This window comes from Schistocerca piceifrons, chromosome 8 (assembly GCF_021461385.2).
Source record: "Schistocerca piceifrons isolate TAMUIC-IGC-003096 chromosome 8, iqSchPice1.1, whole genome shotgun sequence".
Lineage (NCBI taxonomy): Eukaryota > Metazoa > Arthropoda > Insecta > Orthoptera > Acrididae > Schistocerca > Schistocerca piceifrons.
Window position 1 is genome coordinate 80551200 of NC_060145.1, and position 24598 is coordinate 80575797.

The 24598-nt window shown below is 44.7% G+C and overlaps 1 protein-coding gene across 4 annotated transcripts in view; it reads right to left on the reverse strand.

The window, feature by feature from the left end:
• LOC124711331 (zinc finger protein 271-like) overlaps positions 1-24598 on the reverse strand; it is a 152440-nt gene that overhangs the window by 104966 nt on the left and 22876 nt on the right. The gene's annotated exons all lie outside the window — the stretch shown is intronic.

Here is a 24598-nt window from a genome sequence, read left to right on the forward strand (position 1 = left end):
TTGTACAAGTTATGAACATCTGTTTTGCCTACATCCACTCAGGGACTTCGTCTGATAGCTGATAATATACAACAGTCTTCTTTCAATGTGCCTGTCTGCAATTCAACACATCTTCTACATGGTTAGTAGCGATCATCCAATTTTGTAGTTGTATTCCATTCATCTACATCTACATCTACATTTATACTCCACAAGCCACCCAACGGTGTGTGGCGGAGGGCACTTTACGTGCCACTGTCATTACCTCCCTCTCCTGTTCCAGTCGCGTATGGTTCGCAGGAAGAACGACTGTCTGAAAGCCTCCGTGTGCACTCTAATCTCTCTAATTTTACATTCGTGATCTCCTCGGGAGGTATAAGTAGGGGGAAGCAATATATTCGACACCTCATCCAGAAACGCACCCTCTCGAAACCTGGCAGGCAAGCTACACCGCGATGCAGAGCGCCTCTCTTGCAGAGTCTGCCACTTGAGTTTGCTAAACATCTCCGTAACGCTATCATGGTTACCAAATAACCCTGTGACGAAACGCGCCGCTCTTCTTTGGATCTTCTCTATCTCCTCCATCAAACCGATCTGGTACGGATCCCACACTGATGAGCAATACTCAAGTATAGGTCGAACGAGTGTTTTGTAAGCCACCTCCTTTGTTGATGGACTACATTTTCTAAGGACTCTCCCAATGAATCTCAACCTGGTACCCGCCTTACCAACAATTAATTTTATATGATCATTCCACTTCAAATCGTTCCGCACACATACTCCCAGATATTTTACAGAAGTAACTGCTACCAGTGTTTGTTCCGCTATCATATAATCATACAATAAAGGATCCTTCTTTCTATGTATTCGCAATACATTACATTTGTCTATGTTAAGGGTCAGTTGCCACTCCCTGCACCAAGTGCCTATCCGCTACAGATCTTCCTGCATTTCGCTACAATTTTCTAATGCTGCAACTTCTCTGTATACTACAGCATCATCCGCGAAAAGCCGCATGGAACTTCCGACACTATCTACTAGGTCATTTATAGATATTGTGAAAAGCATTGGTCCCATAACACTCCCCTGTGGCACGCCACAGGTTACTTTAACGTCTGTAGACGTCTCTCCATTGATAACAACATGCTGTGTTCTGTTTGCTAAAAACTATCCAGCCACACAGCTGGTCTGATATTCCGTAGGCTCTTACTTTGTTTATCAGGCGACAGTGCGGAACTGTATCGAACGCCTTCCGGAAGTCAAGAAAAACAGCATCTATCTGGGAGCCTGTATCTAATATTTTCTGGGTCTCATGAACAAATAAAGCGAGCTGGGTCTCACACGATCGCTGTTTCCGGAATCCATGTTGATTCCTACATAGTAGATTCTGGGTTTCCAAAAACGACATGATACTCGAGCAAAAAACATGTTCTAAAATTCTACAACAGTTCGACGTCAGAGATATGGGTCTATAGTTTTGCGCATCTGCTCGACGACCCTTCTTGAAGACTGGGACTACCTGTGCTCTTTTCCAATCATTTGGAACCTTCCGTTCCTCTAGAGACTTGTAGTACACGGCTGTTAGAAGGGGGGCAAGTTCTTTCGCGTACTCTGTGTAGAATCGAATTGGTATCCCGTCAGGTCCAGTGGACTTTCCTCTGTTGAGTGATTCCAGTTACTTTTCTATTCCTTGGACACTTATTTCGATGTCTGGATTTCCCACTGTTTGAAAATCAATATTTAGTTATATCACCACAAAACATAACATCATATTGAGGACTGAGTTCTGTAGTGTCAAAATCAGATAATTTTACCCAAAATGCACAATTAATCAGTGAAGGCACAGAAAGTACAACACTGAGTTTTCATCCCAAATAAACTTGATCTGTGATGCACCGAGCACATCACAAAAGAAGTGAATTCTGGGAAGAAGGCAGAGAGAGAGAGAGAGAGAGAGAGAGAGAGAGAGAGAGAGAGAGAGTGTGTGTGTGTGTGTGTGTGTGTGTATCTGATGGGTGCCCTATGGAAAAGTCATCAGCGCGCTTACACTTATAAAAACAAACAAATGTGGAGATGAACTAAAAGTGTTGTACACGCATGCAGTCGAAATGACCACACAGTCACTCTGTATCACACGCAGTAAAACCAATTAGAGCCAGCCACCCTTTGACACATTAAGAACATCTCCCCAAAATCTCATTAAAAATGATGGATGATTCACAAAACTTTAAAACCCTAACCACACTCATTTGATCATTACATAACATAGACGGCAGATCCGCCAGCAAATCTGCTGCAGTCCACTGGTCGGCAAATAAAATGCAGTCCAATAAAACATGGCGCACCAGGATCTGCATGCCACAAGCACCACACATTGAAGAGTCCTCTCGCCGGAATAAGAATACATATATCATAGGGCCATGGCCTATGTGAAGACGAATAAGAAGGACCTCGTCCCACAGACGGGGCTGGAAGGAAGTACTGTACAGCCGAGTTGTGGGCTTGATGACACGGAGTTTGTTATTGATCACTGCCAGCCACTTGTCTTCCAATTGCCACTTGACTTTATACCTCAACAGCAAGGTGAGAGCATGCAGGGGGATAGCACACTGAAATACCAGAGGATCACGACACGCCCCCTTGGCTGCTCGATCTGCCCTTTCATTCCCCACAATTCCAATGTGCCCAGGTACCCAACAGAATAAAACCTCCTTACCCAGTCATTGTAGTTGTAGGAGTACATCTTGGATATTCTGGGTTACTGTAACCGCTGGGTACAAACATTGGAGAGAGTAAAGTTAGTTGGTTGGTTTAAAAGAAGGGGGGGGGGGGGGGGGGGGGCCAAACTGCGAGGTCATCGGTCCCTTGTTCCCAGTTAAATAATTACACAACGGAAAGAAGAAAAGAAAGGAGACTTACAGCACAATAACAAGAGAAAGGAAAAACCAGAAGAATGACAGAAGGACAACAAACACAACTATGGACAAAAACAGGAAAAGAAAACTAAAGAGAGAAGCAAGAAACAGGTAGAAGGGGTAAAAACAAGAGAGCAGGTGACCATGGCTGGCTGACCACGAGAATAAAAAGCCAGCCACTCTGCGACACTTTAAAACATCCACCCTAAAAGCATTAGAGTGGGGAACACAAAGGGACAAAGGACATGCACTAAAACTTATATAGAATCATAAAACCTACCGTTGCGTATAAAATGTAAAACTAAATTAGCTGATGAGGCATTGTCAGCTAAAATAAATGGCAACGGGGCCAGTAACTGAAGAGTCCGGCGCAGGGCAGCCAAAGGAGGACAGCTCACCAAGATATGAGCCACTGTCAACTGAGCGCTGCACCAACACTGAGGTGGGTCATCACAGCACAGGAGGTAGTCGTATCTCACCCAAGTGTGGCCAATTCGGAGTCGGCAGTGAACCACAGAGTCCCTGCGAGAGGCCCGCACGGAGGACTGCCACACATTCATAGTCTCCTTAATGGCACCTAGTTTGTTGTGCGTGCTGAGGTTATGCCATTTCGTCTCACAAAGCTGCAAAAACTAGCGGAGTAGTACTGAATCCAGGTCAGTTGCAGAAAAGCTGATCTCCATAAGCGGTTTCCACGTAGCCAGTTTGGCCAGCCTGTTGGGAAGTTCTTTGCCTGGGTTTCCGACACGACCTGCGGTCCAGACAAACACCACTGAAAGACCGCACTGTTCCACGGCATATATGGACTCCTGGATGGTCACTATCAAAGGATGATCAGGGTAGCACTGTTCAAGAGCTTGTAGGCTGCTCAATGAGTCAGTACACAGAAGAAACGCCTCCCCAGGGCATGAACGGATGTGCTCAAGAGCACGAGATATAGCCACCAGTTCAGCAGTGAAAACACTGCAGCCATCGGGCAAGGAATGCCATTCCATACATCCTCCATTGACATATGCGAAGCCGACATGAGCATCAGCTATCGAGCCATCAGTGTAAACTACTTCGTGGCCTCGGTACTTGTCAAGAATTGAGAGGAAGAGACAACGGAGAGAGTGGGGTTAACTGAGTCCTTAGGGCCATGTGAAAGGATCAGGTGAAGCTGCAGCTCAGGTGTACACCATGGAGGTGTATGTGGTGTATCTCAAGTATAGATGGTAAAGGCAAGGACACCATTTGAGAAAGAAGGGATCGGACACGAACTGCAACTGGAAGCCCTGACCTGGACCACCGACGCGAGAGATGAACCGCCGTGGGTGAGAAAAGGAGACGGTGATTTGGATGCACAGGAGAACAACGAACATGTGCTATGTAACAGGCCAACAGTTGTGCACGCCTAACCTGCAATGGAGGCACTCCAGCTTCCACACAGACGCTGGTCACGGACTAGTCCTAAAAGCTCCTGCCGCTATGCAAGTGCCACAGTGGTGCAATGGCTCGAGTAAACACAATGCTGAGGGTGCCGCCAAACCATAAACCAGACTTCCATAGTCAAGGCGGGGTTGAACAAGGGCTCTGTAGAGCTGCAGCAGCGTAGAGCGATCTGGACCCCAGTTGACATTGCTTAGGCAGCGGAGGGTACTGAGGTGCTGCCAGCACTTCCGCTTAAGCTGACGAAGGTGAGGAGGCAAGTCAATCAGGCGTCGAAAATCAGTCCTAAGAATCGATATGTCTCCACTACAGTGAGTGGATCGTCATGAAGGTAAAGTTCAGGTTCTGGACGAACGGTACAACACTAACAGAAGTGCGTAACACACAACTTTGTGGCCAAAAACTGGAAACCGTGGGCTAGAGCCCATGACAGCACCTTGTGGATGGCTCCCTGTAGTCACCACACAGAAACACTAGTACTGGTGGAGCAGTATGAAATACAGACGTCGTCTGCATACAGAGAAGGTGAGATGGATGGCCCTACAGCTGCTGTCGACCATTAATGGCCACTAAAAAGAGAGAGACACTCAATACAGAGTCCTGCGGGACCCCATTCTCCTGGATACTGGGGGGACTATGGGAGGCACCAACATATACACAGAAAGTATGTAGCGACAGGAAATTCTGTATAAAAATCGAAAGTGGGCCTCGGAGACCCCACACATATCATGTGGCAAGGATTTCACAAATAAAAAAAGATGGCAAGCAGGTTTTCGCGTCTGGAAAAGACTGTTTGGATGGCAGACTCCAGGGACACAAGATTATCAGTAGTAGATCGACCCTGGTGGAAGCCGCCCTGATATGGAGCCAGTAGGCCACGTGACTCCAAGACCAAAACCAACCGCCGACACACCGTATGTTCCAGCAGCTTACAAAGAACATTGGTGAGGCTGATGGGCCGATAGCTATCCACATCAAGTGGGTTTTTACTGGGTTTGAGCACCGGAATGATGGTGCTCTCCCATTATTGCGATGGAAAGACACCGTGGCACCAGATCAGTTTGAAGATGACGAGGAGGTAGGTGGTGCAGGAGCAACAGGGAAACAGGGAGGGAAGTGACCCCCATCATCATGAGGGCAGATGTAGTCTTCCACTCTGAGAGGTGACTGCTGGGGTTGGCGGAGCTGATGGGACTAGAACTGTTGTAGCAGTGGCATAAGACGATGTCATGCGTACAGGATGCAGACATTCAAATTTCCTCTTAACCTCACTGTAGGTCAGTCAGTCCAGGTTCTTGTACTCCATGATTTTCCATTCTTTGTGGAGAATCCTGCAGTCTGGAAAGCAAGGCGAATGGTGCTCTCCACAGCTGACACAGATGGGAGGCAGGGCACATGGATTATTGGGATGTGATGGATGTCCACTATCTCGACATGTGACACTGGAAGTAGAGTGGGAAGACATATGACCAAACTTCCAACATTTAAAGCACCGAATTGGGGGAGGGATATAGGGTTTTACATCACAACGGTAGACCACCACCTTGACCTTCTCGGTAGTGTATCACCCTTGAAGGCCAAGGTGAAGGCACTGGTGGCAACCTGATTACCCCTCGCACCCCGGTGGACACACCAAACGAAATGTACACCTCACCGTTCTAAATTGGTGTGCAGCTTATTGTTGGACTGCAAAAGAAGGTTCGTGTGAAATATGATACCCTGGACCATATTTAAGCTCTTATGGGGTGTGATGGTTACAGAAACATCCCCCATCTTGTCATAAGTGAGTAACGCCCATGACTGGGCAGAGGATGCCGTTTTGATCAAGACTGACCCAGATCGCATTTTGGACACGCCCCCAACCTCCCCAAACTTGTCCTCTAAATCCATTGTCATCCTCAGCGTAGAAAACGATATTGCACAGTTGATGGAAAAACACACACCGAGTAGGTGACCGGGCCCAACAGTTGGAGAATGAGCAGAAGTGTAGATCCATGTCGACGGAGGATGTGATAGGTCTCAGCGCATGATGGTCGCGATGCACCACGTAAGGCGCCCTTCCCCAATTGGCTCGCTCTTCGGGAAAATTTTGAAAATGGAGTTCAAACCCTACAGGGGACCATCACAAATGCCGAAACATGTGAGACTCCGTTTAGTCTCCTCTTATGACAGGCAGGAATACCTCGGGCCTATTCTAACCCCCAGACCTGCAGAGGGGGGGGGGGGGGGGGGGGAGAGAGTAAAGGATGCTCAGAGATTCTGAGCAGACGAGAAACCTAACAGTGGGACAACATCTCATCTGCTCCAGTGCTCGCAAGATCGCATACAATTCTGCATCGAAGACGATAAATTCTGGAGGCAGTCTGACCTTGAGGACACAATCTGGGAAAACAACAGAGCAACCGACAGAGACCCCCACTTAGACCCATCCATAAAACACTGCTACATGTTCATGGCACTCAGATAAAATATCAGAGAATATCGCATTAAAAACAGAAACAGGAGTGCTATCTCTCCCGTAATGCACCAAATCTACAATTGCTCTGGGCCTCTCCAGTAACTAGGGTGGCAGGCAGTTAAAACCCTGGATTTGGGGTCATACTGGCTCCACACTGAGTGACTCCAGCACACGCTGCACGCAGATCCAAAATGGAACCGTGGCTCGTGGACAGTTGGAAAAAAGGTGTTCCAGAGGTGTACGAGCAACAGTGTGGTGTGCAGGTGAAGTTGGAGCTGCAAGGAACTTAAAATGCCTGACGCATCACAAAGAGCTGGCGCCGGATGGTAAGTGGGGGTTTCCGTGCCTCAGCACAGATGCTAGGTATGGGACTGGTCTGATAAGCACCCATGGCCAGCCAAAACCCCTCATGATGGACAGCATCAATGATACACAAGTAAGAGAGCCTCGCTGACCCATACACCATTCAACAATAGTCCAGTCGTGAACGCTCAAAAGCCCATTAAAAAACTGAAGGAAACTTGCCCTGTCCTCTCCCGTTGACCTGTGGCTAAGGCACTTGATAACATTCAGTGCCTTCAGGGTTCTGGGAGTTCAGTGCCTTCAGGGTTCGCGAGTCAAAACTGTGGCCCAGAAACTGCACTGTGTCTCTCAAATGCAGGATGGTGTCCCCCATATTCAAGGCAGGCAAATTAAAAAGACGATGAGAATGATTAAAATGAACACATACACACACACACTTATCTGCACAAATGTGAAAACCTGTCTTTTCAGCCCACTTCTGTAACCGCCACTCTGTAAGTTGCAACTGACAGCTCGCCTTGCAACACTGGAGGAGGAACAGAAAACAGCAAAAATATCTACAAATAAGGAGCACTGTACAGGACTCCTTACCGTATATGTGATACTGTTGATGGGTATGGCAAAGTGGGTAACACTTAGAACACTGCCCTGAAGAACACCATTCTCCTGCTCAAATTGATCAGACAGCATGTCACCAAGTTGGGTCCTAAAAAACTGCTGAGATAGGAAAGACCATATGAAGATGGGGAGGTGGCCACAAAATCCCAATTTATGCAGTTGTGCAAGAATACACTGTCTCCATGTAGTATCATATGCCTTACTTATATCGAAAAATATGCTGATACAGTGATGCTTACAGATGAAAGCCAGCTGCATAGACACCTCAAAGAGTCATATTGTCGACAGTGGATGAAATACTTTGGAATCCACACTCAGAGTGGCTAAAGAGTTGCCTGGTTTCTAACAACCAGACCAGACGATGGTTAACCATTTGCTCCAGGGTCTTCCCCACACAGCTGGTTAAGGCGATACTCCGATTACTACTGGGACATGTGCAGTCCTTTCCTGGTTTGAGGAGAGGGATCAGAATTGCCTTCCTCCACGAGTTGGGGAAGTTGCCTGTCTGCCATATTAGATCAAAGCATTCGAGGAGGATTTCCTCTGATGGCACTGACAAATGTCTAAGCACACAGTACCGTATTTGGTCGTGACCGGATGCAGTGTTACAAATCTCAGTCAGTGCCAATTTGAGTTCCCAAATGGAGAAAGGGGAGTTGTAGGCCTCAGAACTGTTGGACCTGAAGTCCAACTTTTCCCTCTCAACAGTCGCACAATAGCGACAAAACGCCAGATCCTGGCTTGCATTGGCAAAGTTTGTGCAAAATGTTTGCGCAGCGTCTGAGCAATGTCTCTGGGTGTTGTTTGGAGGCACCCCTGTTTCAGCACTGCTGCTAGTGGTAAACAGTTACATTTACGGGAAATCCTCCAGATGGCTTCCCAAACTTTTATATAAGAAGGGGGAGCAATTGATGGAGTCCAGGAACAATAGCCATGACCTTTTCTTACTCTCCCTAATGACACGTCGAGCCCTGGCCCTCACGACTCAAAAAAGGCCCTAAGGTTGTCTGCTGTCAGTCGACATTTTAAATGTTGAAGAGCCGCACGCCTTTCCCAGATTGCAGAATGGCACTCGTCTGTCCACTGCGGTACTGGTCACCTCCTAAGATGACCTGAGGACTGTGGGATGGAGAAGTCAGCAGCACGATGAATCACTCATGTGATGTGGTACACTCATCCTTGAATGCTGTCGCAGTGTTCAAACACAGCCAGCCTGTTGAAACACATCCAGTTAGTCCTGCTGACCATCCATTTTGGGGGCTTAACTTCAAATGGTGTGCCATTTAGTAGGTGAAGGCGGACTGGGAAATGGTCACTGGAATGTAGGTCGTCAATGGCCTCCCACTGTACAGAGTCAGTGAGGCCGGTAGAACAGAAAGAGAGGTAGATGGCTGAGAATGACCAAGAAGCAGTAGAGAAATGTGTGCAAGTACCCATGTTGAGGATTCACAGCTCGTGAGACATCATGAGGCCCTCCAAAACCCGACCCCGAGGGCAAGTATTGGTCGAGCCTTACAGGACATAATGGGCATTGAAATCTCCCAGGAGGAGGAATGGTCGTGGGAGTTGTGCAATAATATCCGTGAGAGCCTAAAGTCTAGTGCATCTTGCAGAGGTAAATACAGTGAGAAAACAGTGATCCTTCGACACACAGGAATTTGAACTGCAACTACTTGCAGGTCAGTAGCCAAGGGGAGAACAGAGGAGTGGTGTGTATTAGTGACAAACATTGCGACACCTCCTTTGGGCCTTTCCCCCAATAGTCACCCTTTCAGTATAGCATATATCCCTGTAGCACAGGGACATCTGCATCTTTAAAATGCGTTTCTTGTAAACAAAAGCATAAGGGTCGTGCTTGTGCTAGGAGTTTCAGGTCCTCCACACGAGTCCTGAACCCATTCATGTTCCACTGTACTAAGGAAGCCGTGTCATCGGTGTGGTTTTAATTTACTCCAATCTTTGCATGGGGTAGGTGAAGCACTTTAAGAGCAAGGGGGAGTGGAGGGGCTCCCTGGATCCAAGGCATCTAACTCCACGATATCCTCCTCATCAGTCAGACGCGAAAGAATGACGTCTGACGGTGCTAGGGACAGCTTTTGACCCTGTAGTAACCACAACCAAAAGTGGGAACGCCTTGGGCTGCGGATCGGAGCTGCCAGGCGGGGAAGCCGCCGGCGGTGGAGCACGCACCACCGGGTAAACACAGGATGAGTCGGACGACCGACCAACGACAACTGACAACAACCGACCACGACCGACTATGAGCGACACAACCAGGAAGAGATAAACAACAGAGGCTTGTGGAAACCACAACACCAAACACAAATCCACTCGGAACCAGAGCCCGGCAAATGTCAACAATGGGTAACGACCAGAACGCAGTACCGCCGAGATAGAAACGAAATCCAGAGCGAGTACCAGACTGGCTGGACTAGGGCAGAGCGGGTCCCTATATATGAAACTGGAGGGAGCGGCTATTGGCCGCTGTCTGCACGTGGCTTAGTGGTGGCGCCCTCGCTGCACGGAATAGCCGCCGCGGAGGCGGAGCCCTCTATGGGCTGACCACGTCCATTTGTTCTGCCGCATGTTCGACTTCCGCGGCGGAAGGTACTAGAGACCCGAATGTCGTGAGCCTTTCCCTGCATACTGCCCTTTAGAGGATGAGGGGAAAAGGGGGCATTGAGAGGCACTGCTTTTCTTGTACCTTCTGGATGCTCAATGTGGAACTTTCGTTGGTCTTTCCTGGTGCAGCTGCCTGGATTGCTCTGTCCTTACTCTTTTTCCCTTGCCATGTACATGTGCAAGTACAGTTGCTTGTTGTGGATACAGGCACACTAGGCATTGTCTGTGTCTAAGCGTCCATCTTGGTAATAGGCTTCTGCACCATGGAAGAATATGAGGTGGCAAAGACAAGAGGGTTTCGTTGCCTTATATTCTTTTTTGGCTTCAGCATAGAGGATCCACTTAGTCACTTTTTATCTCCTGTACTATGTGTTCTTCAGCAAAAACTAGGCAGTCTCAGCTCCAGACTGGGTGGTTCCCAAAGCAGTTGATGCAGATCGCTGGAGACAAGCCATCAGTCCCAGCGTCATGAGCGGCTTTCCGCAGTTCTTGCAGATCACTTCACCTCCACAACTCAGGGTTGTATGGCTGAAATGCTGGAATTTATAGCACCACACAGGGTTTGGAATGTAAGACTGAACATTAAGTTGAAGGAACCCTGCAATAAGATCAAGCAGTGTCAGAGAATTGAATGTGACAATGAAAGTGGCAGTCTTTTCAGTTGCTCCATTATTCCTGTGCATTCCTTGCTCCCCATCAACTATTCCCTGGAATGCCCATTCTTGCTTCAGTTCTGCTACGTCCATGTCCATGATATCTCTGAATGTGACAACGCCCTTACTGGAGTTGAGAGAGGTGTGAATCTCAACAATGATATCATGGTCACCCAGTTTCTGCAATTTCTTAAGAACGTCTACCTGCTTTGACCTGTTAGTTTCGACCAGCAATGAGTCATTACACAACCATTTTATAGATTTTAATGTTTCAGCAAGGTCTTCCAAACCCTTATGGATATAAAAGGTGGACACTTTTTCAAATATCCCCACCTTCCTCTTTATCACCAGAAACACATTGTTATTCATTACTCCATGAGTCCTGTTACTGCAGTCCAAAGTATTCTTTCGGATGAATGGGTGTGAATACTCCCAGGCGGTACACCCTTTTACCAATGAGAGGAAAAGATGATGATTTCGAGGGTTCCATCATAGTCCTACAAGCAGCTATGGAAATAAGGGTCCACTTACACAGAGCCCCACATGCCTGAGTAAGCCTTATACAACTGAAGTGCGGCGGGTTCCCCAAAGGTTGCTGCTAATGACTGTTCCACCTCAACAGCCAAGCATCCCATCAGCACGCAGCACACCTTGAGACTGAGGGTATTTTCTCACAGAGGTTTATCCCGTCCACACGATCCGGGCAGTCGAGCCAAGATCCCCATTCCCTGAGACACACAATGTTCCACCACCATGCCACGCAGTGATCGCTGAAGCATACCCTCTGCTTACAGTGACAGGGAACTAGTGGTGCTTATCAGTTCCCAGCTCAGGAACCCTGGGGTGGTCAAGCCCGTAACCAGCAAATCACCACTGAGCCACTGAGGGCTAAGTTGTCATGCACTGCATGATTAGGTAACAGTCAAAGGAGTAGTTTGAACTACAGTTCCTACAGCTTCCTCATTAAAGCAGTAGCTGGTAGTCTATCTTGACTTCATACTAGCCAGTGTTATTAACAGTATGACAGATCCCACTACTTCCTCAGCATCCTAACACTAATTCATATAAGAACATCAATCAACTATATGCTAACCACAGACCTCTGGATGTGTGGAAACAAATGATGATGAGAGGATGTTACACCAAAGTTCCATTTTGTCTTGGGCCACAAAAATAACTACAAACACATGTAACACCACTGTTAACATCAAACTTTCCGAAACTCCGCAGAGAATAAACAACAAACTAGTAATACGAGGTGGCACTGAAACAGTCTACCAACATAACCTGCAAATATTTTCACAGCAACAATTACTTCACTACAGGTTTGAATAATCATGACTACGAGGAGACACTGCTGGCACCTGCTGAATGTACTGGGAGCAGCTAACTGTAACTCACAGCTCATGTAGGCATCAACAATGCCTGTCACCTGGGTTCACAGTCAATAGGACAGTTCCTTTCAGCAGCTGGCTAATGTGGAGAAAGTTACTAGCCTCACTTGTGGGATGAAAGTTAGCCTCATTGTGGGATGAAAGCACAATTTGTGTTTATCAGCATTGTCTCCTGTGCTGACAGAGACCCTCCATTTTAAGTTAGGTGGATGGTTTGAATCAGAGGCTGTTTTAGCTCTGAGACACTTTCAGGAACAGTGTTCCTTAGCTGCATTATCGGGTGGACAATTTTAGAATTCCCCATAAAAGGTTAGGTGTGCACTGCACTCCAAAAGCAGCAACTCAGTTGATCTGTCGGTTGGGAGGGCAGGAGTCCCTCACTCATGGGGCAGTCCTTCTAGAGTTAGTGCCATCAGCCAGAAATCCGATTGAATTGTGGTAGTGTATAGGAGGAGTAAATCAAGGCACTGAAAGCAATATTGATGCCAGAGACGAAAAATCATTGCATGAGATAAAATCACACGGATCAGGCCAGTCTGCAGTTCAGGCAGCAGATGAGGGCCACCCTACGGCTCACCTGTGGCAAGACGCACCTTTCTCAAGTTTGAGCACCCGCAAATACAGTGCGAGGGTAAGACAGTAATGGAATAAATAACAACTCCTAGCCAGAGTGAGAGGATATCCATAATAGTAAAAGCAAAGAGGCTGAAAACATAATGAACAACGTTCGGACCAGCATTAGTAAAATAAGGGAAGATAAATAATCAGTTTGGTAGGAGGGTACAGTCAGTTGTCCCCTGGAGTTCAGCATTAGACAGAAGGCACTCCAACTCTAACAACCCTGTTGCAAAAACAACTTTGTAGGAGTGAGCAGAGAACTAGTTCAACTGTCCATACACTGTCCTTTAATATTAGAGGCAAAGAATCTGGAGGACCACATTTTGCATGGACAGCAAGAAGGATGGTGCATTCCAACAGAATGTGAGCTACTCTCTGTAAGGTTCCACAATGACAATGTGAAGTTGGCTCACTACATAGGACGAAACTATGGGTCGACCTATTATGACCAATGTGGAGCCAACAGGACAGTGGATGCCTTCCAAGAGGAATGGACGAAGGAAACCCGTGCAGCCTCAGAGGCCTTGATTGTGTGGAGTTTGAGGGCAGTAGCCCACCAGGTGTCGTTCAATCTCCAAATAAGTAGATGCTTATCTGTAGCTGCAAATCCATGCATGGGATCATCAAAGTGAATGTTGACTGAGTAATTGCTTCTCTAGCCAAACAATCAGCCAGTTCACTCCCTAGAACACTCACATGACTTGGGACCCAGAGAAACACAACTGAGTGGGTAGGATAACTAAGGTCTGAGAAAAGATTGTGAACAGCAGACACCACAGGGTGACATGAGTAACACCAATCAGCAGTTAGAAGACACCTCATTTAGCCGCTACAAATTAAAATGTGCTTGAGGGAAGACTGTTTAATAGAACACGGGGTTCTGTTAATGGCTTTCAGCTCAGCCATAAAAACATGGCAACAAATGTTTCCTGACCGGTAGAAGATGTAAAAGCATTTCCCACACTATACACGGTTTTAGAGCTTTCTGTGTAAATGAGAGTAGCACCCGGGCACTCGTCAAGAACTGAAAGGAATAGGTACCAAAAGGTCATGGGGACAACAAACTTTATATCCTTTAAATTGACTGGTCTTAATTCTTGGTCTGCATGCTCACCAAGGAAGAGTGCTCAGGAATACACATTGAGTACATTCTAAGGGGGTCGGGCAGAGAGCCCGGTAGAGGTTCTGTATGAAAAAAGAATTCAATATGTCAGATGCTTCTGAAATATTGATTGTGTAAGTGAGCAAGAGTTGGTACCATCTGAAATCAAGTGATCCCCTATTTGGTGAGAAGACTGTCTATGGTAGCAGTCCAGAAGATGCAAGTGGAAAGTCTTAATCCACGATGATGTACTAGGACTAACAATTAAAAGCCAAAGGTGCCAATGAACTGTAAACCTGTCAACCGTAGTCCAGTCACGACGAGTCCACAGTACCCTAAATACAGAGTAGAGTAGCATGATCCATACCCCAAGAGAAGTGGGCAAGAAAGCAGAGAGCTTCACATTTACACAAGCAGTTAGTCTTATACTGAATAATATGGGGGAGCCACATCAGCTTTTTATGAATGAGGAGCTCCAAAAATTGGCACTGCATAACATTGTACAAGTGTTGGGTAGTAGAGCTCTGGGTCAGGATGAACTGTGGTACAGTAACAGAAACACATGACCCACATTTATATATGAGAAAATTAGAATCCAAGGAACGGCATCAAAGCTGAAGCCCTTCACACGGCTCCTTGGAGGTGGCATTCAGCTAAGGGTACAGACTGGGAGCTATATCGAATGCAAAAGTCATCAACATATGTCGTAGGAGTAACCACTGGTCCACTGGAGGTCATTAGCCAATTGATGGTGATAAGGAAGAATATAACAATATGGGGCCCTGAGGAACACCATTGTCTGGACCATTTGAGAACCAAGTGACATTCCAACTCTAACGTGAAACAAATGGAGGGATAAAAAGTGATAAATAAAAATCAATAGGGGGTCTCAAAAGCCCCAGTCAAGGGGTGCAAGTCTAAAATTTGATGGTGCCAAGCAGTGTTGTATACCTTATGTAGGTCAAAATAAACTATAGTGAGACGTTGGTGTTTAGTAAAAGTCTGTCTGATTGCTGTTTCCAACAAAAACAGATGTTCAATTGTTGTTCAGCAATCCTGAAAATCACACCGAAAGCCCCAAAAAACCCAGGCTACCATCATTTCAAGTAGCTTGCAGAGCACAATGGTGAAACTAACCAGTTGGTAGATGTCAACAGATGTTGAGTTTTTCTCTGGTTTAAGAACTGTGATGATGACACTACCTCTCCATGCCATCTAGTCAAATACAGTTCAAGGCTCTGGACAGATACAGTCTGTGAGTCACATTCAGATGTTTCCTGCTTATTAATTGAATCTGACTTGGGACTGTATCACGAGAAAAGTCAAAAGCCTGAAGCAGTTCCCAGTCAGTGAAAGGTTCATAATATAACTCAGGATTGTGGGGCATAAGAGGTAGAGGGACATCTTCAATTCATCATCTGAAAGGTAGCTGAGTAAGAAGAGGACAGTGACACTCAAAGCATCACCGGTGTACCACCACAAAGGAAGAGGAACACTTGTTCGTATCTGGTGGCTCAGCAGACCAGTGGAAGAGGACAGTAGAAAATGAAACAACAGAGGAGATGTCTCTAACAACCTTATCTAAGAAGTCTGACAGAGAGGGAATGGTGATGACAGAGGTATAAAACTGCCATTTGGCTCTTTGGAAAGTCCATTGTGGCAGCTGGTCCATTAGGTGGTGACAAGGACACGATAGAATCATCAGGCAGTGATCCTTGTCACAAAGATAGGTTCTAACTCTAATGGAGTGGGACGATATGGCAGCTCAGTGGACCACTGCACCTGTCTCCTCCCAATATTTCTCCTTTTTCTCCTTAATTACTTTAGAGAGTCAGGACTCAGCTGCGAGTTCATCCACTGTGACGATAGGAACAAAAGAGGAGCAGTCAACTCGATGAACATAGTCTGTGGCTGGTTACTGTTGGATCACTACTCTACAGATTTTCAGGTAGAGGTTTCTCTAAAGGAAACCTTACTGCCAGTAGATTCCAGAGGAAAATGCTGCTTCTCCAGCAGATGCAAGGAACTGAGGTCTCACAAGATGGCACTTCAGGATCACCAAGAGGCAAGGGATGGGGGTGCTATCTGCCCCATGGACTAAGTTAATTGTGCATCAAGAGCTCAAGGCTGAGGGAACGAAGGGTGTAAGTGTTCTAGGTACTGCCAATATCCTGACCACTGTAGCAGAAAAATCTAATACCACTGAAACAGGATATAAGGGATTGTACTTTTTCCAGGCTTTAAAATATGAGATCATCAGAAACATTAAGTAGTTAGGTTAGAACACTCCAGATATTGAGACAGATGATCGTCTCCGTAATTGACACAGAATGGTAGTTGCTCATATGGTGAGTTTTCGTTAAGCAGTCACCCACAGTCTCCACAAACTGCAGAGTTCATAGACCAGGATTACGTATGTCTATTGGGTTAGCACTGGAAGTACCTCATCAGAGGTGGTTAACAGGGCCTCATATCAAAGCAATGGTGTCTTTTTGCCATAAAAACTATGTAATATCTAACATTACAAATAGGAATTAAAATGTGAGATAACCTGAGAGAAGATAAGAATCACAGGCAGGCCTGAAACAGAAACAAGTGTGTGCATCATCCACCAACATTAAGTATCTGACTGATGGGAAACTTTGGAGATAGCTTGGGAAATATTACATGTGAATTCCCCAATCATACCATGTGATAGGAGATTTCAATCAGCTACCTATAGTCTGTGAAATGTGTGCTTTTAAAACAGGAGCCACCACCAAACAGTCTTGTGATCCTGTATTAAACATACTTTCTGAAAATCATACTTAGTGAACAGCCCACATATAAGCTACATCTATCGGATCTGCAGCAACAAATAGACCCAAACATTGTCATTCAGTGAAGATAAAAGTAGCCTTCAGCAAACAAAAGGCTATTACAGCAGGAATGAGCACTTATGTAGAATGAAAAGCTATGAAAAGTAAGAAGATATTAACACTTAACAAATGCAATACTGATTCAAAAGTGCCTTAGCAGTCAGCACATCTGGGAAGGAGACTGTGGAGGAGCTCTGCCACAGTTTATGTTGTGTTTTAGGCTGTTCATGGGACCAAATAATTCAAAAACACATTTTTCCATAACAGTTACAATAAGCAGCTATTTAACTAGCTTTGCACTATCAGCCCCCTGAAGTTTCAAAGGGGGAAGAGCCATTAGACGAAGCTACCAAGGTAACAGCCTTTTGGTCTCTACATGGAACATTTCAAATAAGACCGGTTGTATCTAATGTACAGCGAGTTGTTTCCAATGCCTCAAAGATTAGGTGCTATCCACATGCCATTAAGCATAATTCAGAACTGTACAAGGCAGAGATCCATTGCACTTTCTGGAACAATGGCTTAGCATCAACATGTGAAACAGGCAGATCACTGCAATGAACGTAAGCAATTCCCTCACTTATAACTGCCAAGAAAATCTACCACTGCAGACCATTGCCTTACTACTTGCCATATGATGCATAAATCAAATCAATGGAGATACTGAGTCTCACAAATGGGACAATGTTACGAGGGAGTCAACCGGACAATTGGGATTAAATTAGCACACAAACAAGGGTGAAGGGTTTTGGAACCCAACTCTCTAACCCCTCCCTCTTCTTCTTCTTCTTCTTCTTCTTCTTCTTCGGCACTAGCACTTTGCTATGAGTGTTTTATTTTCCTGCATACTCTTATCTATACTCTACTCTTGTGTAGCCCTATTCACCGTAAGTTAAATTAGCACAGCAGTAGTGTATTACTTGTAGTTTACTCCTTCACACTGTGGTGTGGTGGTTTCTCCTCCAAAACACTGGCTTTCCTTGATGATTCTACTAAACTACATGCTTGTAAAATACCAATTCTATTAGGAAAACCTTTCATTTCACATAGTTTGTTAGGGTTTAATAACTTCTTATATGTGTGTGTGTGTGTGTGTGTGTGTGTGTGTGTGTGTGTGTGTGTAACTAAGATTTGTATCTGGATATCTGTATGTAATAAATTTATGTGAACATGTGTTTTAGACAAAGTCATATCTTCAATCTGTCACTACATTCTTCTACTGTTCCTATGTCATCAGTCAGCTTCCAACTGCTCTTTGCAGGACTAACGTCCTCACTGTACCAAGTGATGTAGCGAATAAGAGCATAGCCACAGCTAAAAGTAAAGCTCAAAATGTAATTTCTCACTATACAGTGAAATATGTATGAGGGAAAGTGGAGTATCATGTATGTGGTAATTTCTTTCCTACTAGAAGAGGAACAATGACGCAACAATCCATGCTGAGTTGGTAGAAGTGTACAGCAACAATGCACATTATATGACACAGTGGTGAGTGGTACAAACACTTGCAGTGTGGTCCAACAAGGCTGAATGATGAAGAATAAAATTGGCAGACTGTACCTGTGTTAAGAACTGAGAATAACAAGTGAATTGGGGAGCCTGGTGCTTGAAGGCGGATGTAACACAATGAAGATTACAGTGGAAAAAGTGAAATTCAATTACGGATCAGTTTTCAATATCTTGCATGACATTCTAAATGTGGTGGGTTTCACTCAGGGCCAATGAGACATACGGGGCCTGCAATGAACTTGTGACATCACACTAGTCAGTTTTTCTGCCAAATTTCGTGAATGCTCGGCTCAGTGCAGCACCCACGGGAAATCTATATTTAATTGAAAAGGTACCCACTAAAGGTCTCAACTTTTGTTATGTGCTTTCTAGAACTTGCCTGCATTTAAACATGCAGTTAAGAATTATTAAACTCATCTGAAATAGTTATTCGCTCCCTGCCAGAGACAGCTGCTGGTGCTCTTAAGAGCTGCAGTGCTACGTGATGTGGCACGCACACCACGGTCCGTCTTTCTCAGGGGCCTCAATTTCGCTACTGCTCACACCCATTTAAAAAGTCAGCCGAACTGAGGCAGCAACAGAAATGTTGCAGCTGTGTCAAGACTATCTAGATGGCTTCTTTCGCAGCCTGATCACCATGGACGAGTGCTGGGTGTGTCCTACGACCTCAGACAAGGGAGCAAAACAAATAGTAAAAATATGGACTCACTACTGCCAAAAAAAGGATAAGAACCCAATTGTCATCAGAAAAGGCAAAGAGGAGTCTTTTATGAGACTGTCATTGTGTGTTTCTTACGTATTTTGCTAATAAGGAGAGAATCTGGAAAGGTTACAGAATGCTGTCAAGGTGAAGAGTTGCAAGAAACTGTCCAAGGAAGTGCTTTCGCCCCCGACAACATGCAGACTCATTCTGCACAGGACACAGTCATACATTTTGTGCTATCAGATTTTGCCTAATCCTACTCCTCTCTGTATTCACCTAACAAGTGACTTCTTTCTCCTTTCTTATACGAAGAAATCATTGTGTGATAAATCTTTCTGGAATGGCAATGAGGTGATTTTCGAGGTGGAACATATCCCAAACAGCCAAAATGCAAACCATTACAACCAATGTCTCCTTCACTGGGAAAAAAAGTGACCCATTAAAGGATAAAATGAAGAGTAAGACTAAGATCATGACCAAGTTTCATCACCACAGTTTAACTCAATTTTTATCTTTTCCTATGTGACAACTAAAATTTCAAAGTTTCAGATATATTACATAATTGCAAGGAACATATTTCAAAACCAAATTTTAAACTACAAAGCATTTCCACGTGCAGATGTGCACTCTGATTGCAATTTATTGGTTGTAATCCACAGATTACAACTGAAGAAACTGCAGAAGTGTACAAAATTTAGGAGATGGTGTTTGGATAAATTGAAAGAATCAGGATTCATTGAGAATTTCAAAGGGAGCAATGCAATAACTGATCAAAATGAAAAAGGAACACAACAGACAGAATATGAATGAATAGCTTTAAGAGACATAACAGTGAAGACAGTACAGGAACAACTAGGCAAAAAGACGTGGCCCAATACAAATCTTAGGATAGCCCACACAATGATGAAATCAACAGACAAAAGTATAAAAATGCAGTAAATGAAGCAATCAAAAAGGAATATTGCAGTCTAAAAAAACAAGATGGTAAAGTAGAAATAGCTAGAAAAGAAATGCAAGTCAGTAAAGCCAAACAAAACTATGGGAAAGATGGATACCACCTGTTGCAAAATTAAAGAAATCTTTGGTGAAAAGAGAAGCATCTGTATGAATATCAAAAGCTGAGGTGGAAAACCAGTAACAAGCAAAGAAGGAAAATTTGAAAGGTGTAAGGAATTAATAGAAGGGGTATACAAGGGAAATGAACTTCAAGACAATAATAAATGAAAAGCACGAGTTTGCTTCTGTTCCACAGCATTACTTTTATTGTGTTAACCAGTTTTCGGCTTACAAGGCCATCTTCACACATTTAAGACAATACTACATTTAAGACAATACTACATTTAAGACAATACTACATTTAAGACAATACTACATTTAAGACAATACTACATTTAAGACAATGCTACAGAAAGGGAATAGTATGTAGATGAGGACGAGATAATGATATGCTACTGGTCAGTATGGATTGAATAGAGCACTGAAAGACCTAAGTCAAAACAAGGCCCCTGGAGTAGATGGCACTGCCTCACAATTATTGAGACTTTCAGGGACCCACCAATAACAAAACTGTTCTGTATCGAATGCAAGATATATGAAACCAGGCAGAATATCCTACAGCTCTAACAACAATGTAGGAATTCCAATTTCATAGAAGATGGGTACTGACAGGAGTGAATATTGTAAATCATCAGTTTAATAAGTCTTTAAGTATTTACAGCAAACAGTAAAAACTACTACAAGATGACCTCAAGAGAAATCATTTTGGGTCCCAGAGAAATATAGGAACAAGTGAGGCAATACTGATCCTACGACTTATCTTGGAAGGTAGGTTGAAGAAAAGCAAACCAATAATTACAGCATTTGTAGAATGAGAGGGAGCTTTTCACAATCCTGATGGAATATTTGAAATTCTTGAGGTACTAGGAATAACATACTGGAAGCAATAGGTTATCTACAACTTGTACAGAAACTAGACTGTAGTTTAATAGCCAAAGGAGAATGCTGAAGATTAGATGGGTCGATCATAACCTAAAAGAAGAAATCAATTGAAAGGACACATGCTGAGACATCAAGAAATCATCAGTTTGATAATGCAGGAGAGGGAAGGGGGAAGAGAGGGGGAAGAGGGGGGGAGGGAGGAGGGAGGAGGGAGGGGAGAGAGGGGGAGAGAGAGAGAGAGAGAGAGAGAGAGAGAGAGAGAGAGAGAGAGAGAGAGAGAGATTGGGTGGGGGGAGGTTAAAAAAAATTTGACATAGGTCAAAGCTTCACTACAGGAAGAAGGTTCAAGCTCATGTAGGCTGGAGTAGTTATTCAGAAAAATTATTACAAGCACTGCAAGGAATTGTGGCAGCACCACAACTGCCACCCCAGCCAGTTCAATTGGAAACAACACAATGAACAGTTAAGTCTCATGAATTCAGAGCATTTCTCGGTCAAAGCAGACTGGGTTGGTAATGTTGCACAGTTGACGCTGCATTTCAATGTCTACAGCATAATGGGCGACCAGTATATTACCATTCTCTCTCCACTGCAGGCTCAGATGTATTCTGGTTGGTAGCAAAGCTGTTTCTGGATTGCCAACCTCTTGATGTCCCCAATGGCGAGTTAGTTGACAAACTGTCAAATCATTTTAAATCGCAAGTGCATGTAGTGGATGCTTGTTACAAGTTTTTGCAATTACAATAGCAGCCAAGACAGTCCTACAAACATTGGGTAACAGAACTTCGTGGTCTTACTATACACTGTCACTTTCAGTGTTCATGTGGGTTAAGGTACAGTGACATTATGATGGGAGATGCAATTACACAGATCATGTGCAATTTCCATATTTATGTTGCCACCATAAAGCATCCAAATCCTGACTTCAGTACAGCACTGTCAATTATTGAGTCACAGGACACTGTCGATGTAACTGAGCACCGTTTTCAAGCACCTGCATTATCTGTTGTCACAAGTAAGACAGTTCAGCCCCCCCATCTCCCTCCACCCCACCCCCCCCCCCCTTGGCCTCATACAGCTCAGATGTCACCCGACATTAGGTCATGTGCTGTCAGGCCACGGCAAAGCCCACACAATCGTGGAAGTCTTGCCCGTGCTGCTTTCAAATCCATGACAGGGCACCAGGCCCATGCTGCAAAGCCAAGTGTTTTGCACATGGCAAACAAGGAGACATACAGTTGGCATGTTTAAGAATAGATGGTGTTCCGCAGCTTTCGTATTCCATGTCAGACAGTCATTCTAAAGAAACAAACAATTTTTGACAATATAATGTAATTGAACAAATACAAAATCTACTCGCCAAGCAGTGGCAGAATATGCACAGAAAAAGGTTGTATTTATGCAAGTTTTCAGAGCCAGTGGCACCTTTTTCCAGCAGAAGGGTGAAGGGGAAGGAGGAAGAGTGAAGGAAAAGGACAGGAGAGGTCAAGGAAAAGGGGCAGATTTTTGGAAGAGTCATCCAGAACTGCAGATCAGGGAAGACTTAACATACGGGATGAGAAGGAGCCTTTCCAATTAAGTCTACCATGTCAGTCAGCTTTTACATCGATATTCTGCAGGCTTACCTGAGGTGATAATGACGGATAATGGGCTGCAGTCACATCTCAGGAGTTTGAACAGCTTTGTGTAGACAATGGTGCTCAGCAAATCGTTACAGTGTCCTTTCATTCACAGTCGAATAGTGAAAATGAACACTTCATAAGGACCTTCAAACCACAGGTGAACAAGTTTTGAGCCACCCAAATGAGGTTGGTTGGTTGGTTGGTTAGTTTAACCAACTAACCAACCAACCAGAGGAAGACCGCACTGCAGTTCCTTCTCTAAATCCTCGCACAAACGAAAAAATGGCTGACATCGAAATAAATGTCCAAGGAATAGAAAAGCAACTGGAATCACTCAACAGAGGAAAGTCCACTGGACCTGACGGGATGCCAATTCGATTCTACACAGAGTACGCGAAAGAACTTGCCCCCCTTCTAACAGCCGTGTACTACAAGTCTCTAGAGGATCGGAAGGCTCCAAATGATTGGAAAAGAGCACAGGTAGTCCCAGTCTTCAAGAAGGGTTGTCGAGCAGATGCGCAAAACTATAGACCTATATCGCTGACATCGATCTCTTGTAGAATTTTAGAACATGTTTTTTGCTCGAGTATCATGTCGTTTTTGGAAACCCAAAATCTACTCTGTAGGAATTAACATGGATTCCGGAAACAGTGATCTTGTGAGACCCAACTCGCTTTATTTGTTCATGAGACCCAGAAAATATTAGATACAGGCTCCCAGGTAGATGCTATTTTCCTTGACTTCCGGAAGGCGCTCGATACAGTTTCGCACTGTCAACTGATGAACAAAGTAAAAGCCTACGGAATATCAACCCAGTTGTGTGGCTGGATTGAAGAATTTTTAGCAAACAGAACACAGCATGTTGTTATCAATGGAGAGACGTCTACAGACGTTAAAGTAACCTCTGGCGTGCCACAGGGGAGTGTTATGGGACCAATGCTTTTCACAATATATATAAATGACCTAGTAGATAGTGTCAGAAGTTCCATGCGGCTTTTCGCGGATGATGCTGTAGTATACAGAGAAGTTGCAGCATTAGAAAATTGTAGCGAAATGCAGGAAGATCTGCAGCGGATAGGCACTTGGTGCAGGGAGTGGCAACTGACCCTTAACATAGATAAATGTAATGTATTGCGAATACATAGAAAGAAGGATCCTTTATTGTATGATTACATGATAGGGGAACAAACACTGGTAGCAGATACTTCTGTAAAATATCTGGGAGTATGCGTGCGGAACGATTTGAAGTGGAATGATCATATAAAATTAATTGTTGGTAAGGCGGGTACCAGGTTGAGATTCATTGGGAGAGTCCTTAGAAAATGTTGTCGATCAACAAAGGAGGTGGCTTACAAAACACTCGTTCGACCTATACTTGAGTATTGCTCATCAGTGTGGGATCTGTACCAGATCGGGTTGACGGAGGAGATAGAGAAGATCCAAAGAAGAGCGGCGCGTTTCGTCACAGGGTTATTTGGTAACTGTGATAGCGTTACGGAGATGTTTAGCAAACTCAAGTGGCAGACTCTGCAAGAGAGGCGCTCTGCATAGCGGTATAGCTTGCTCACCAGGTTTTGAGAGGGTGCGTTTCTGGATGAGGTATCGAATATATTGCTTCCCCCTACTTATACCTCCCGAGGAGGTCACAAATGTAAAATTAGAGAGATTCAAGCGCGCACGGAGGATTTCAGACAGTCGTTCTTCCCGCGAACCATACGCGACTGGAACAGAAAAGGGAGATAATGACAGTGGCACGTAAAGTGCCCTCCGCCATACACCATTGGGTGGCTTGCGGAGTATAAATGTAGATGTAGATGTAGAAAGGAAAAGCCACAATGACTGAAGGGCAACACACACTTAAATGGACAAAAGGGGACA